Source organism: Procambarus clarkii, chromosome 94, assembly GCF_040958095.1.
Source record: "Procambarus clarkii isolate CNS0578487 chromosome 94, FALCON_Pclarkii_2.0, whole genome shotgun sequence".
Taxonomy (NCBI): Eukaryota; Metazoa; Arthropoda; class Malacostraca; order Decapoda; family Cambaridae; genus Procambarus; species Procambarus clarkii.
Window position 1 is genome coordinate 4,962,062 of NC_091243.1, and position 12,580 is coordinate 4,974,641.

At 45.0% G+C, this 12,580-nt stretch overlaps 1 protein-coding gene across 1 annotated transcript in view; it reads left to right on the forward strand.

The window, feature by feature from the left end:
- Window positions 1–3,848: 3,848 nt before the first annotated feature.
- The window catches only part of LOC123747274 (innexin inx2), a 42,253-nt gene continuing 33,521 nt past the window's right edge, over window positions 3,849–12,580 (forward strand). The window contains exon 1 of the mRNA XM_069319966.1: window positions 3,849–3,872. The gene's annotated coding sequence lies outside the window, so the exon portion shown is untranslated. The remainder of the gene's footprint in view (window positions 3,873–12,580) is intronic.

Below are 12,580 nucleotides of genomic sequence, written 5' to 3' on the forward strand. Positions count from 1 at the left end.
GACATTCATACCTTTCTTGACCGCGTCAGCCGACATTCCAATCACGGGCAGCGTGGCTTGTATATAATAATAAACACCCGAATTTCTTGTAAGTGAAAGCCAGTATCAAAGCACTTTTTTTATCTTTTTTTTTTTTTTTTACCCTGATGGGCAAGTTTATTGGGCAGCGCCACTCATCCTGTGAGTGGACACACCGCCATAGTGACAGTATTGGGCAGCGCCACTCATCCTGTGAGTGGACACACCGCCATAGTGACAGTATTGGGCAGCGCCACTCATCCTGTGAGTGGACACACCGCCATAGTGACAGTATTGGGCAGCGCCACTCATCCTGTGAGTGGACACACCGCCATAGTGACAGTATTGGGCAGCGCCACTCATCCTGTGAGTGGACACACCGCCATAGCAGCATGTACAACACTCCCCAATAGGAAGAAAACCCGCTGGGTTGTTCATCCTGTCACTTGTGCCCAGACACAGCTGGGACTTACTTAACTGTCTCAAGTGAACAGCTTATCAGACAAGCAAAGCATATATATATATATATATATATATATATATATAAAAACAGAGTACCACCTCTAGCTGGAAGAAGGGGGACCCATAGCCTCGGAGGAAACCACGCATAACGCATTAGAGGGAATGTTTAGATCCCCTCCAATACAGTTTCTGTGTGCTTTTCTCCTACCACCCCCTTCCTTGAATATTTTTGTGCTTTATTATGCATTTGATGGTATATATGGCATTTGATTATATATATGTATATATATATATATATATATATATATATATATATATATATATATATATATATATATATATATATATATATATATATATATAAAACTTTCTTCTGATTAACTTCCTCCAACAGTGTGAACATCCCAATCGCATGCAATAATGGCACCTATGTAAGTGTCATGTATGCTACCTGGGGGAACATTAGCTCCTGGGCCCCACAGTCAGTACACAGGGGACTGAATTAAAATTTAAATTTTGCCCCGAGGGGCGAGTTTATTGGGCAGCGCCATTCATCTTGTGAGTGAACATACCGCCATAGCAGAATGTACAACACTCCCCAATAGGAAGAAAACCCGCTGGGTTGTTCATCCTGTCACTTGTACCCAGACACAGCTGGGACTTGCTTAACTGTCTCAAGTGAACAGCTCCTCAAACAAGAAGATTAACATTTATCAACCCTTAAAAGCTTACGTTATCTTGCGGGTGCAAAATGGGGAAATCTTTTAAGAACAGTATCAACATTTGACAAAAAGTGTTTTCCTAACTCAAACAATGTGGGGTTTATTATTCTACAGTTATTCCTAATGTCTCTCAGGTGTTCACATTCACGTAGATAGTGGTCAAGGCGGTGTCCATCACTCTCACCACAGATTCTGCAACTTCGCTGATCAACTGTTGTTTCCATTCCAAATCTCCATGGATATTTGTATCCAAGACGGATTCTCGCTATTACAGATTCTCTCCCTCGTCGTCCTCCTCTTCGGCCATAATGATTGGGATTGCCAGCTGCAACCATGTTGTACCATCGTACAGATTCACTGGTTTGTGCTTCTATCCTCCTTTCCTCAGTTACCTTGTCACGGTGATGTTGCCTGATAATACCTCTAATTTGTAGTTGAGTCTTGGGTATGAAGTATTCAATATGGTCTCCTTCAGCGCCTTCAGCAGCCAGCACATCTGCTCGTTCATTCCCACATATTCCAACATGGGAGGGGATCCACAGAATTGGGGGCTGAATTGATCCACAGACAGGGGACTGAATTGTTCCACAGACAGGGGACTGAATTGTTCAGTACATCTGGACATCAGGTGTAGGTGAATGTACAAAAACACACACACACACACAAGCAACAAGTGAACTAAGAAGAGAAGAATGGAAGCCAGAGACAGTGCTGAGTCACACAGAAGCGTGAACACAATCCTCCAGCGTAAATCTAACAGCGTAAAGTTGTCTGACTTTTAAAATCTACTCCAAATACACTTTTAAAAATAGATACAATAGTAGACGTGCAGGTCGGGAGTCATTACGTGAGAAGACTGGCGACTGGAACCTTGAGCCTTGAGTTGATTTCGAGGCTTTAGTGTCCCCGCGGCCCGGTCCTCGACCAGGCCTCCACCCCCAGGAAGCAGCCCGTGACAGCTGACTAACACCCAGGTACCTATTTACTGCTAGGTAACAGGAAACGCGAGGTCCATGCACGTAAGGTTAATCATGTACCGACAAATAGGTGAGTACACGCGACGTTGCCACTAACACCATGAACAACAAGAGTAACAAAAGGAGGCAGCTATGGGTGTGGGGGAGAGCGGAAGTAGAAGAGGACACCGGGGTGACACAGGACCTCCTGGCGGGGGGTGGAGGCGGCCAGGCAAAACCACCCACATGACTCGTTTACCCGCAGACCCGTCTCTAGTTCCTCCTCCCCGAGCTTTGTTAAACTCGCTCACACATATATATATATATATATATATATATATATATATATATATATATATATATATATATATATATATAATGTCGTACCTAGTAGCCAGAACGCACTTCTCAGCCTACTATGCAAGGCCCGATTTGCCTAATAAGCCAAGTTTTCATGATTTAATGTTTTTTCGACTACCTAACCTACCTAACCTAACTTTTTCTGCTACCTAACCTAACCTATAAAGATAGGTTAGGTTAGGTTAGGTAGGGTTGGTTAGGTTCGGTCATATATCTACGTTAATTTTAACTCCAATAAAAAGAAATTGACCTCATACATAATGAAATGGGTAGCTTTATCATTTCATAAGAAAAAAATTTGAGAAAATATATTAATTCAGGAAAACTTGGCTTATTAGGCAAATCGGGCCTTGCATAGTAGGCTGAGAAGTGCGTTCTGGCTACTAGGTACGACATATATACATATATGCACGCGTATATACATATATGCACACATATATACGTACATTCGCACACATTTCCACACTCGGGCCGGGTTTGGGGAGTAGAAGAACTCCCAGAACCCCCATCAAGCAGTTATATAGATACACAACACGACCGAATTTACAACACAGATGTGCCAAAGTGAACTTGTATGAAATGAATGGAGACGTACCGGACCGTCCTGGACCCTTATCAAGTCGCACTAATATTTAGAGAATTATTTATATCCACTTTGTTATACTTGTATTCATTTGTACATTTCATCATGCCACCCTTACTCTCTTAATGTTTCGTGAGAATTGTTCATAATGTAAGTATGAATGTGTGTAGGGAGGTAGAATGTGTATATCGAGCTGACCTCTTCCGGGGAGCAAGAGATAACTTGATTAACACCTTCAAAGTGTTTTTTTTTTGTTGTCTTTATTAAATAATATACAATATAAAGATCATATTTACGTCAATGTACAAGGGAAAATGCTACATTTATATGTAGTTTATATAATTCTCAGTAAACCCATTTTTCATATCACTTAGCATGAGCCGTAAACCCCAAATTTTATACTTGATCCTGTCTCACAAGAACTTCAATATTTTGTCTACTGAGTAACCTTCCTGCCTGCCTATCCACACACAGTAACCCTCCTGCCTGTCTATCCACACACAAAAATGTAATCAGAAAGTAGCATAATTATTGTATTCTTAATTTTCTTGCATTTTACTTTTCACACTCTTCTCTTACCCTAATTATAACACGTAGAATCTTGTGAAAAGGTTTGCCAATATCCTCATCCCTGTGTTATGTGTTTCCTACAGGGGGTGAGTGTGAGACGAGGCAGTGAGGTGGAGTTCTCGTCTGAGTTCCGTCAGACGAGGCAGTAACGGTGCTGGGGAGAGTGAGGGGCCGCCCCCGGACGCCCCCCTCTCACTCAAGGTGAGCCACAGGTGACGAGTCTAGGCTCACGCTCTTAATGCCTGACACTCTGCGGGGATGGGATCGAAGAGTCAGCCATGTCTGACGGACAAGTGACAGTCAGAATTACACTCGGAGGCTACTTTAGCTTTCATGTGAATCTGGAAACAATGGTACACTTTCCTGGTTATAATATTTCGGTATAATTAAAGTGTCTTAGCCATAAGTCCAGGTCCGAGTCTGGTAAAATATTTGTTGGTTGGCTAACATTATTGCTGGGGGAAAACATGTCGTATAACGGAGCTCACATCTACGTTACGGAGCTCACAGTCACGCAGCTCACATCTACGTCACGCAGCTCACATCTACGCTATAGAGCTCTTATCTACGTTATGTAGTGGTCATCTACGTTAAGTTACACGCATGTCTATCTTGAGGTTATCTTGAGATGATTTCGGGGCTTAGCGTCCCCGCGGCCCAGTCCACGACCAGGCCTCCTTTTTGTTACACCCCCCTCCCCGCCTGACAGCTGAGTGGACAGCGCTTCGGATTCGTAGTCCTGAGTTTCCGGTGGAGGTGGAGACAAATAGTCAAAAAGTTTTTTTTCACCCTGATGCCCCAGGAAGAAGCTCGTAGCAGCTGTCTACCAGGTACCTATTTACTGCTAGATGAACAGGGGCATCAGGGTGTAAGTAACTCTGCCCATTTGTTTCCGCCTCCACTGGGGATCGATCCTAGGATCCCTAGGACTACGAATCCTGACCGCTGTCTACTCATCCGTTAGTCCCACAGCCGTGTTGGGGCGGGGGGGGGGGTGTGTGGAACATCACGGGAATGCTCTAGCACACAACTGGCTCCTGTTCCGATTGATTGATTGATGAAGAATAAGCCACCCAAAAGGTGGCACGGGCATGAATAGCCCGTAAGTGGTGGCCCTTTGGAGCCATTACCAGTATCAAGAGCTGATACTGGAGATCTGTGGAGGTGCGACTGCACCCTGCGTGACGGGAGATGTCACCCGTCGGCTCCTGTTCCATTGTTACTGACTGTAAATATTCCTTTCTTTTCCTTCTTGTCACTTCCCATTATGATTTGTCTCCGTCATTTTCCTTGAACCTCGTGACCTCTCACCAGGTAACTCTAGAGCCGCTCTCCTTGTCCGCTTCTGCTCCTTTACAGGTTTCTCGCTGTGGTTCTTGAGGAGCGGATAGTATATTAAATTAAATTTTAAATTTTGCCCCGAGGGCCGAGTTTATTGGGCAGCGCCACTCATGCTGTGAGTGGACGCACCGCCATAGTGACAGTATTGGGCAGCGCCACTCATCCTGTGAGTGGACACACCGCCATAGTGACAGTATTGGGCAGCGCCACTCATCTTGTGAGTGGACACACTGCCATAGTGACAGTATTTGGCAGCGTCACTCATGCTGTGAGTGGACACACCGCCATAGCAGCATGTACAACACTCCCCAATAGGAAGAAAACCCGCTGGGTTGTTCATCCTGTCACTTGTACCCAGACACAGCTGGGACTTGCTTAACTGTCTCAAGTGAACAGCTCCTCAAATGTTACCCTCTCCTGCTCTCCTCATTCGACTGAATTTTTGTTTTTAACATATTTAGATACAAGAAGGGAACTATCAGGGGGAAAAAGCGCCAAGCCATTGCGAATTACGACTATATAGCACTAGGAAGGGATTAGGATAATGATTTGGGATGGGACGGGGGAGGAAAGGAATGGTGCCCAACCACTTGGACGGTCGGGGATTGAACGCTGACCTGCATGATTGATTGATTGATTGATGAAGATTAAGCCACCCAAAAGGTGGCACGGGCATGGATAGCCTGTAAGTGGTGGCCCTTTGGAGCCATTACCAGTATCATTAGCTGATACAGGAGATCTGTGGAGGTTGACCTGCATGAAGCAAGAAGGGTTATATAGTGTGTCAAGAACTAGCCACGTGATGCTGTGAAGCCTTCATCACACAGGAGGATTAGTCATACAGGGACACGTGATCACTTGCCTGTGCTGGCTAACTTTAGGTGCATTATGAAGAGACCAACTACGCCAGAGTGAATACCATGATTGCCAAGGTTTGACGAGTCTAATGACTGGAGATTCATGTCTTGTCTCCTCCATGTCCATTTCACTTTGTGAAAATACCTGGTCTATAATGTTGTCGGTTCATCCTCGTCCTCTTACGGGCTATTCATGCCCGTGCCACCTCTTGGGTGGCTTAATCTTTATCAATCAATCCTTGTCCACCATTCTCAGATCTCCAGTATCAGCTGGTACTGGTAACGGCTCCAAAGGGCCTCCACTTACGGGCTATTCACGCCCATGCCACTTTTTGGATGACTTAATCTTTATCAATCAATCAATCTCCACAAATCTCCAGTATCAGTTCTTAATACTGGTAATGGCCCAAAAGGACCACCATTTATGGGCAATCCATCCATCCATCCATCCATCCATCCATCCATCCATCCATCCATCCATCCATCCTCGTCCTGCCTTTGTTGACTTTGCTGCTTCACGAAATATCTGTCCCCCTAGAGCTCATCAGTGTCCCCCGTCATGATACAAGTATCCTTCGCTACCCAGTCAGTTTCTTCGTGATTCAAGTCACCCAGTACTATGAGTTTGAGACCCTTGTATCACCACAGCTGCGCTCTCTCACTCTCCACCACGTGTAGACACACTCCGAGAAAGAAATCAGGACATCTGATTTATTATTAGCGTCTTCATTGACAGACCCATTAAATCAGGGTCGGGGATGTGATAGACGCGTTAAATCAAGGTCGGGAATGTGATAGACGCGTTAAATCAGGATCGGGGATGTGATAGACGCGTTAAATCAAGGTCGGGGATGTGATAGACGCGTTAAATCAGGGTCGGGGATGTGATAGACTCGTTAAATCAAGGTCCGGGATGTGATATACGCGTTAAATCAAGGTCGGGGATGTGATAGACGCGTTAAATCAAGGTCGGGGATGTGATAGACTCGTTAAATCAAGGTCGGGGATGTGATAGACGCGTTAAATCAAGGTCGGGGATGTGATAGACGCGTTAAATCAAGGTCGGGGATGTGATAGACTCGTTAAATCAAGGTCGGGGATGTGATAGACGCGTTAAATCAAGATCGGGGATGTGATAGACGCGTTAAATCAAGGTCGGGGATGTGATAGACGCGTTAAATCAAGGTCGGGGATGTGATAGACGCGTTAAATCAAGGTCGGGAATGTGATAGACTCGTTAAATCAAGGTCGAGGATGTGATAGACGCGTTAAATCAAGGTCGGGGATGTGATAGACGCGTTAAATCAAGGTCGGGGATGTGATAGACGCGTTAAATCAAGGTCGGGGATGTGATAGACGCGTTAAATCAAGGTCGGGGATGTGATAGACGCGTTAAATCAAGGTCGGGAATGTGATAGACTCGTTAAATCAAGGTCGGGGATGTGATAGACTCGTTAAATCAAGGTCGGGGATGTGATAGACGCGTTAAATCAAGGTCGGGGATGTGATAGACTCGTTAAATCAAGGTCGGGGATGTGATAGACCCGTTAAATCACGTTCAAGAGAGGACTGGACCCGTGAAACGATGTTATATTAAGACAAGACTGTGCAACATTATGTAACTATTGCGTGTCATCCTTTACTAAAGACGTCTTGCAACATGTACTGAGAGGAACTTATCAACAGAGCACCTGTATGTACTGAGAGGAACTAATCAACAGAGGACCTGTATGTACTGAGAGGAACTAATCAACAGAGGACCTGTATGTACTGAGAGGAACTAATCAACAGAGGACCTGTATGTACTGAGAGGACCTGTATGTACTGAGAGGAACTGTATGTACTGAGAGGACCTGTATGTACTGAGAGGACCTGTATGTACTGAGAGGACCTGTATGTACTGAGAGGACCTGTATGTACTGAGAGGACCTGTATGTACTGAGAGGACCTGTATGTACTGAGAGGAACTGTATGTACTGAGAGGACCTGTATGTACTGAGAGGACCTGTATGTACTGAGAGGACCTGTATGTACTGAGAGGACCTGTATGTACTGAGAGGACCTGTATGTACTGAGAGGAACTGTATGTACTGAGAGGACCTGTATGTACTGAGAGGACCTGTATGTACTGAGAGGACCTGTATGTACTGAGAGGACCTGTATGTACTGAGAGGACCTGAGAGGTATGAATAGAGGACCTGTAGAAAGTCGTATAAGTTAGAAATAGCAGAAGCTAAGGTCTTAGAACATAAGAACTTAAGAACAAAGGCAACTGCAGAAGGCCTATTGGCCCACACGAGAAAGCTCCTATTTATAACCACCCAATCCCACTCATATACATGCCCAACCCGCGCTTGAAACAATCGAGGGACCCCACCTCCACCACGTTACGCGGTAATTGGTTCCACAAATCAACAACCCTGTTACTGAGTCAGTATTTACCCAAGTCTTTCCTAAATCTAAACTTATCCAATTTAAACCCATTGTTTGAAAAAACAAAAAAGACAATTTTAACATAATAAACAAAAAACAAGATGATGAAAGATGAACAAAAAGACAATTTAAACATAATAAGGACTGTAGTGAGTTACTTATTGATCTTAAGAGAAATGCAAGGAACTCTGTGGTCTTTAAATGAGCTTGTTCACTAAATACCTGGTTGATACCTGGTTGATGGGGTTCTGGGAGTTCTTCTACTCCCCAAGCCCGGCCCGAGGCCAGGCTCGACTTGTGAGAGTTTGGTCCACCAGGCTGTTGCTTGGAGCGGCCCGCAGGCCCACATACCCACCACAGCCCGGTTGGTATCTCTTATCTTGAGGTTATCTTGAGATGATTTCGGGGCTTTAGTGTCCCCGCGGCCCGGTCCTCGACCAGGCCTCCACCCCCAGGAAGCAGCCCGTGACAGCTGACTAACTCCCAGGTACCTATTTACTGCTAGGTAACAGGGGCATTCAGGGTGAAAGAAACTTTGCCCATTTGTTTCTGCCTCGTGCGGGAATCGAACCCGCGCCACAGAATTACGAGTCCTGTGCGCTATCCACCAGGCTACGAAGCCCCAGTATAAATCTAGTTTCCTCTTGAAAATACTTTAACAGTTGGAATGTAGCTACAATTATACAAAATTACAGGGCAATTGGGGGATCTTTGACAAGCCGTCGGCTTCCTGTCCTCGTCGAGGCCCCCCTACCCCTCAGGTAAATTCAGGTAAAAAAGGGGTAAATGGTGAGAGGGAGTAGAACCTGTAATTACAGCTTAAGTCAGCTTAGCGTGGATTACAGGAGGTGATTGAGTGTACTACAGCAGCCTCAGGTCGGGGCCCACATTGTATGCACGAGTTAACAACAACAGACTCGCAGAACAAATCGACAAGGGCCGTGATGAGGGTTCGAACCTACGTCCGAGAGGATCCCAGGCGCGCCTTAATCATTTGTTCATTTGATGCATCACGCTATTGTGATCTCTGTGTGTAACTGACTCGCGGCATCACAGATTCCTCAGGGAGTATAGTCTTTCCTTGCGTCTTGACTGGCTTACTCACGCACATTTTAGGCAGAAGATAGTGGTAAGACGTTTAACATTTATTAGAATCATCTTAATATGGTCTTCCATCTCCTGTAAGAGACAGCGATGAGGAGAAAGAAAACACGAAGGTGAAACACTTGATGGAATTACTTCTGGGTTGAGCAGCAGGAACCACAGGGTCAGGTCAGGTCAGGTCAGGTCAGGTCAGGTCAGGTCAGGTCAGGTCAGGTCAGGTCAGGTTCAGTTCAAGTTCAAGTAAGTTTATCGAGATAATAAAATACATCTCAATAGGATAGAGTAGTTTAGGCTATTTTTACCCTCTTCTAGGAAATGTAGATGTTTATCTCTCAGAATGTTTGGTAATATGTTTATTGTTTGTGATGTGTGTCTATGTATGTATTAACACGATGTACTGAACGGGGTGAGAATAGCTTGAGCTACCTCATCCCTTTGTGTGTATTTTACCTCAATAAACTTATTTCAATTTCAATTTCAACCCTCTTCTATTTAAGGTCCCTCAAGAGGCTCACAGATCCATACAGTACACAATTATTAATTATATTTTTACCACATTCTCAAGTCGACAATCGACTTGAGAATGGTCCAGGACGGACCGAAACGTCGTCGTCCCTTCAACTTCTAGTGTGTGGTCTGGTCAACATTTTAACACTGCTTCTTGCTCTACTACAATCAAAGGTAATTCTGTTCTTAATTATGTCTTCAACTTCTATTTTCGTAAACTGGTTTTTCCCTAACGTTTCTTCCAACATTTTCCACCACATTGAGTTGAACACTGCCATCACTAATGGATAGTTCATTGTCCTGAGAATCTTCCATCCGTGATGCGCCATCCTCTTCTTTCCCCTCCGTTTCACTCCCCACTACACTCCCCATTTCATTCCCCACTTCATTCCTCACTTCACTCCATCTGTTTATCATAACTAATTTTTGTAGAGCTTCAGTCCTCTTTCCCAACTTTCTGAGGTAATCCAAGATGTGTGTACCGACCTCAGAGTCCACGACGCCGCCCTGCACCTCATCACCACCAGGGTACACTTTTTCGCCTTCGTTTCCTACTGTCACTAGGCTATCCCTAATCATCGCCGTTCCTTTCTTCCCAAAACATTGGTCTCTGAGGCTATCGTTGCCTCTACACTGTTTTCTTCCTTGTTCCTGCTGTTCAATCTTGCCTTCCTACGGAGCTTCGTGTACCCTGCTTGTGGGTGCCGGCTTGGACTCTCTCACATGGGACTTCATGAGAAATACAAACGAACCAGCATTGTGGATGTTTTAACAGTTACAGCAGTTTGGCTAGAATGTTTCTCCTTATTTTAATCGTGAGTCTACACTCTCTCGAGTCATGCTTATTACCACAGTACCGACATCTGGGAGTTAAACTGGCACTGTTAAGCCATATGTCCCCAACGATAACACTTCATGCATAATGTGGGCTCCTCAATATACTTTGCCACTTTCCTATGGTGTTCAACTGTCTCTACTGTCCCAAGTGTTACGTTGGGCTGGTGGACACCTTACATAAACAATGGCCCAAATTCAAAATATTCCTTGGCCAATTGAACCGTCCTCTCCAGCTTCTGATGAAAGTTCAATTGACATGTTGAAGGAAGTAGCAGTCGCTTTCGTCTATTAATCTGTGTTTCACTGCGAGAGGTCCAGTTGCATCCTTCCGGTGAGATGTTACTCTTGATATTGTCTTAAAGTTTGAAACCTTGGTCTCGTGTGGAGTTGATCACTATATTCAGTTGTCTTTCCCTGTCACTCGCATTACCGCTTACTGATCTGTGCATATTCTTCCTTATTTCATTGTTACCTGAAATGGCCAGGAATCGGACATAGTAGCACAAGATCTCTTCACTCAGGCCGGACTTCTCTGTCATTTCCTTGATAGACAAAATCGTAGACTGCTTGGTTTGCTTAAATGGCGATTACCAGCATGGCAGTGTTAGGGAGCATGTCAGTGTTAGGGAGCATGTCAGTGTTAGAGAGCATGTCAGTGTTAGAGAGCATGTCAGTGTTAGTGAGCATGTCAGTGTTAGTGAGCATGTCAGTGTTAGGGAGCATGTCAGTGTTAGGGAGCATGTCAGTGTTAGGGAGCATGTCAGTGTTAGGGAGCATGTCAGTGTTAGGGAGCATGTCAGTGTTAGGGAGCATGTCAGTGTTAGGGAGCATGACAGTGTTAGGGAGCATGTCAGTGTTAGGGAGCATGACAGTGTTAGGGAGCATGTCAGTGTTAGGGAGCATGTCAGTGTTAGGGAGCATGTCAGTGTTAGGGAGCATGTCAGTGTTAGGGAGCATGACAGTGTTAGGGAGCATGTCAGTGTTAGGGAGCATGTCAGTGTTAGGGAGCATGACAGTGTTAGGGAGCATGTCAGTGTTAGGGAGCATGTCAGTGTTAGGGAGCATGTCAGTGTTAGGGAGCATGTCAGTGTTAGGGAGCATGTCAGTGTTAGGGAGCATGTCAGTGTTAGGGAGCATGTCAGTGTTAGGGAGCATGTCAGTGTTAGGGAGCATGTCAGTGTTAGGGAGCATGTCAGTGTTAGGGAGCATGTCAGTGTTAGGGAGCATGTCAGTGTTAGGGAGCATGTCAATGTTAGGGAGCATATCAGTGTTAGGGAGCATATCAGTGTTAGGGAGCATGTCAGTTTTAGGGAGCATGTCAGTGTTAGGGAGCATGTCAGTATTAGTGAGCATATCAGTGTTAGGGAGCATGTCAGTTTTAGGGAGCATGTCAGTGTTAGGGAGCATATCAGTATTAGTGAGCATATCAGTGTTAGGGAGCATGTCAGTGTTATGAAGCATGTCAGTGTTAGGGAGCATGTCAGTGTTAGGGAGCATGTCAGTGTTATGAAGCATGTCAGTGTTAGGAAGCATGTCAATGTCATCTGGTGGCCGACTTTCAGTTGTCTACTGTTGCAGACGGGTTTAAAACTGGGCTCCTTTAGTGTTTGCTGAACCAAAGCGGCTATTTGTATTAGCATCCCAAAAGCCCATTAAACGACCACAAGGGTATTGATCCAGTAGCAGCTGCAGGCACTCATCTTCCTTCTTGAAGACGGCTATCACGTCACTGATGATGCTCTTCAAAACTCTTGTGCTCTCACGCTTGAAGTATTATTGTGCTTATTGTCCTCTTTAAGGCATGTGACGTGCGCTAACATGAATATATAC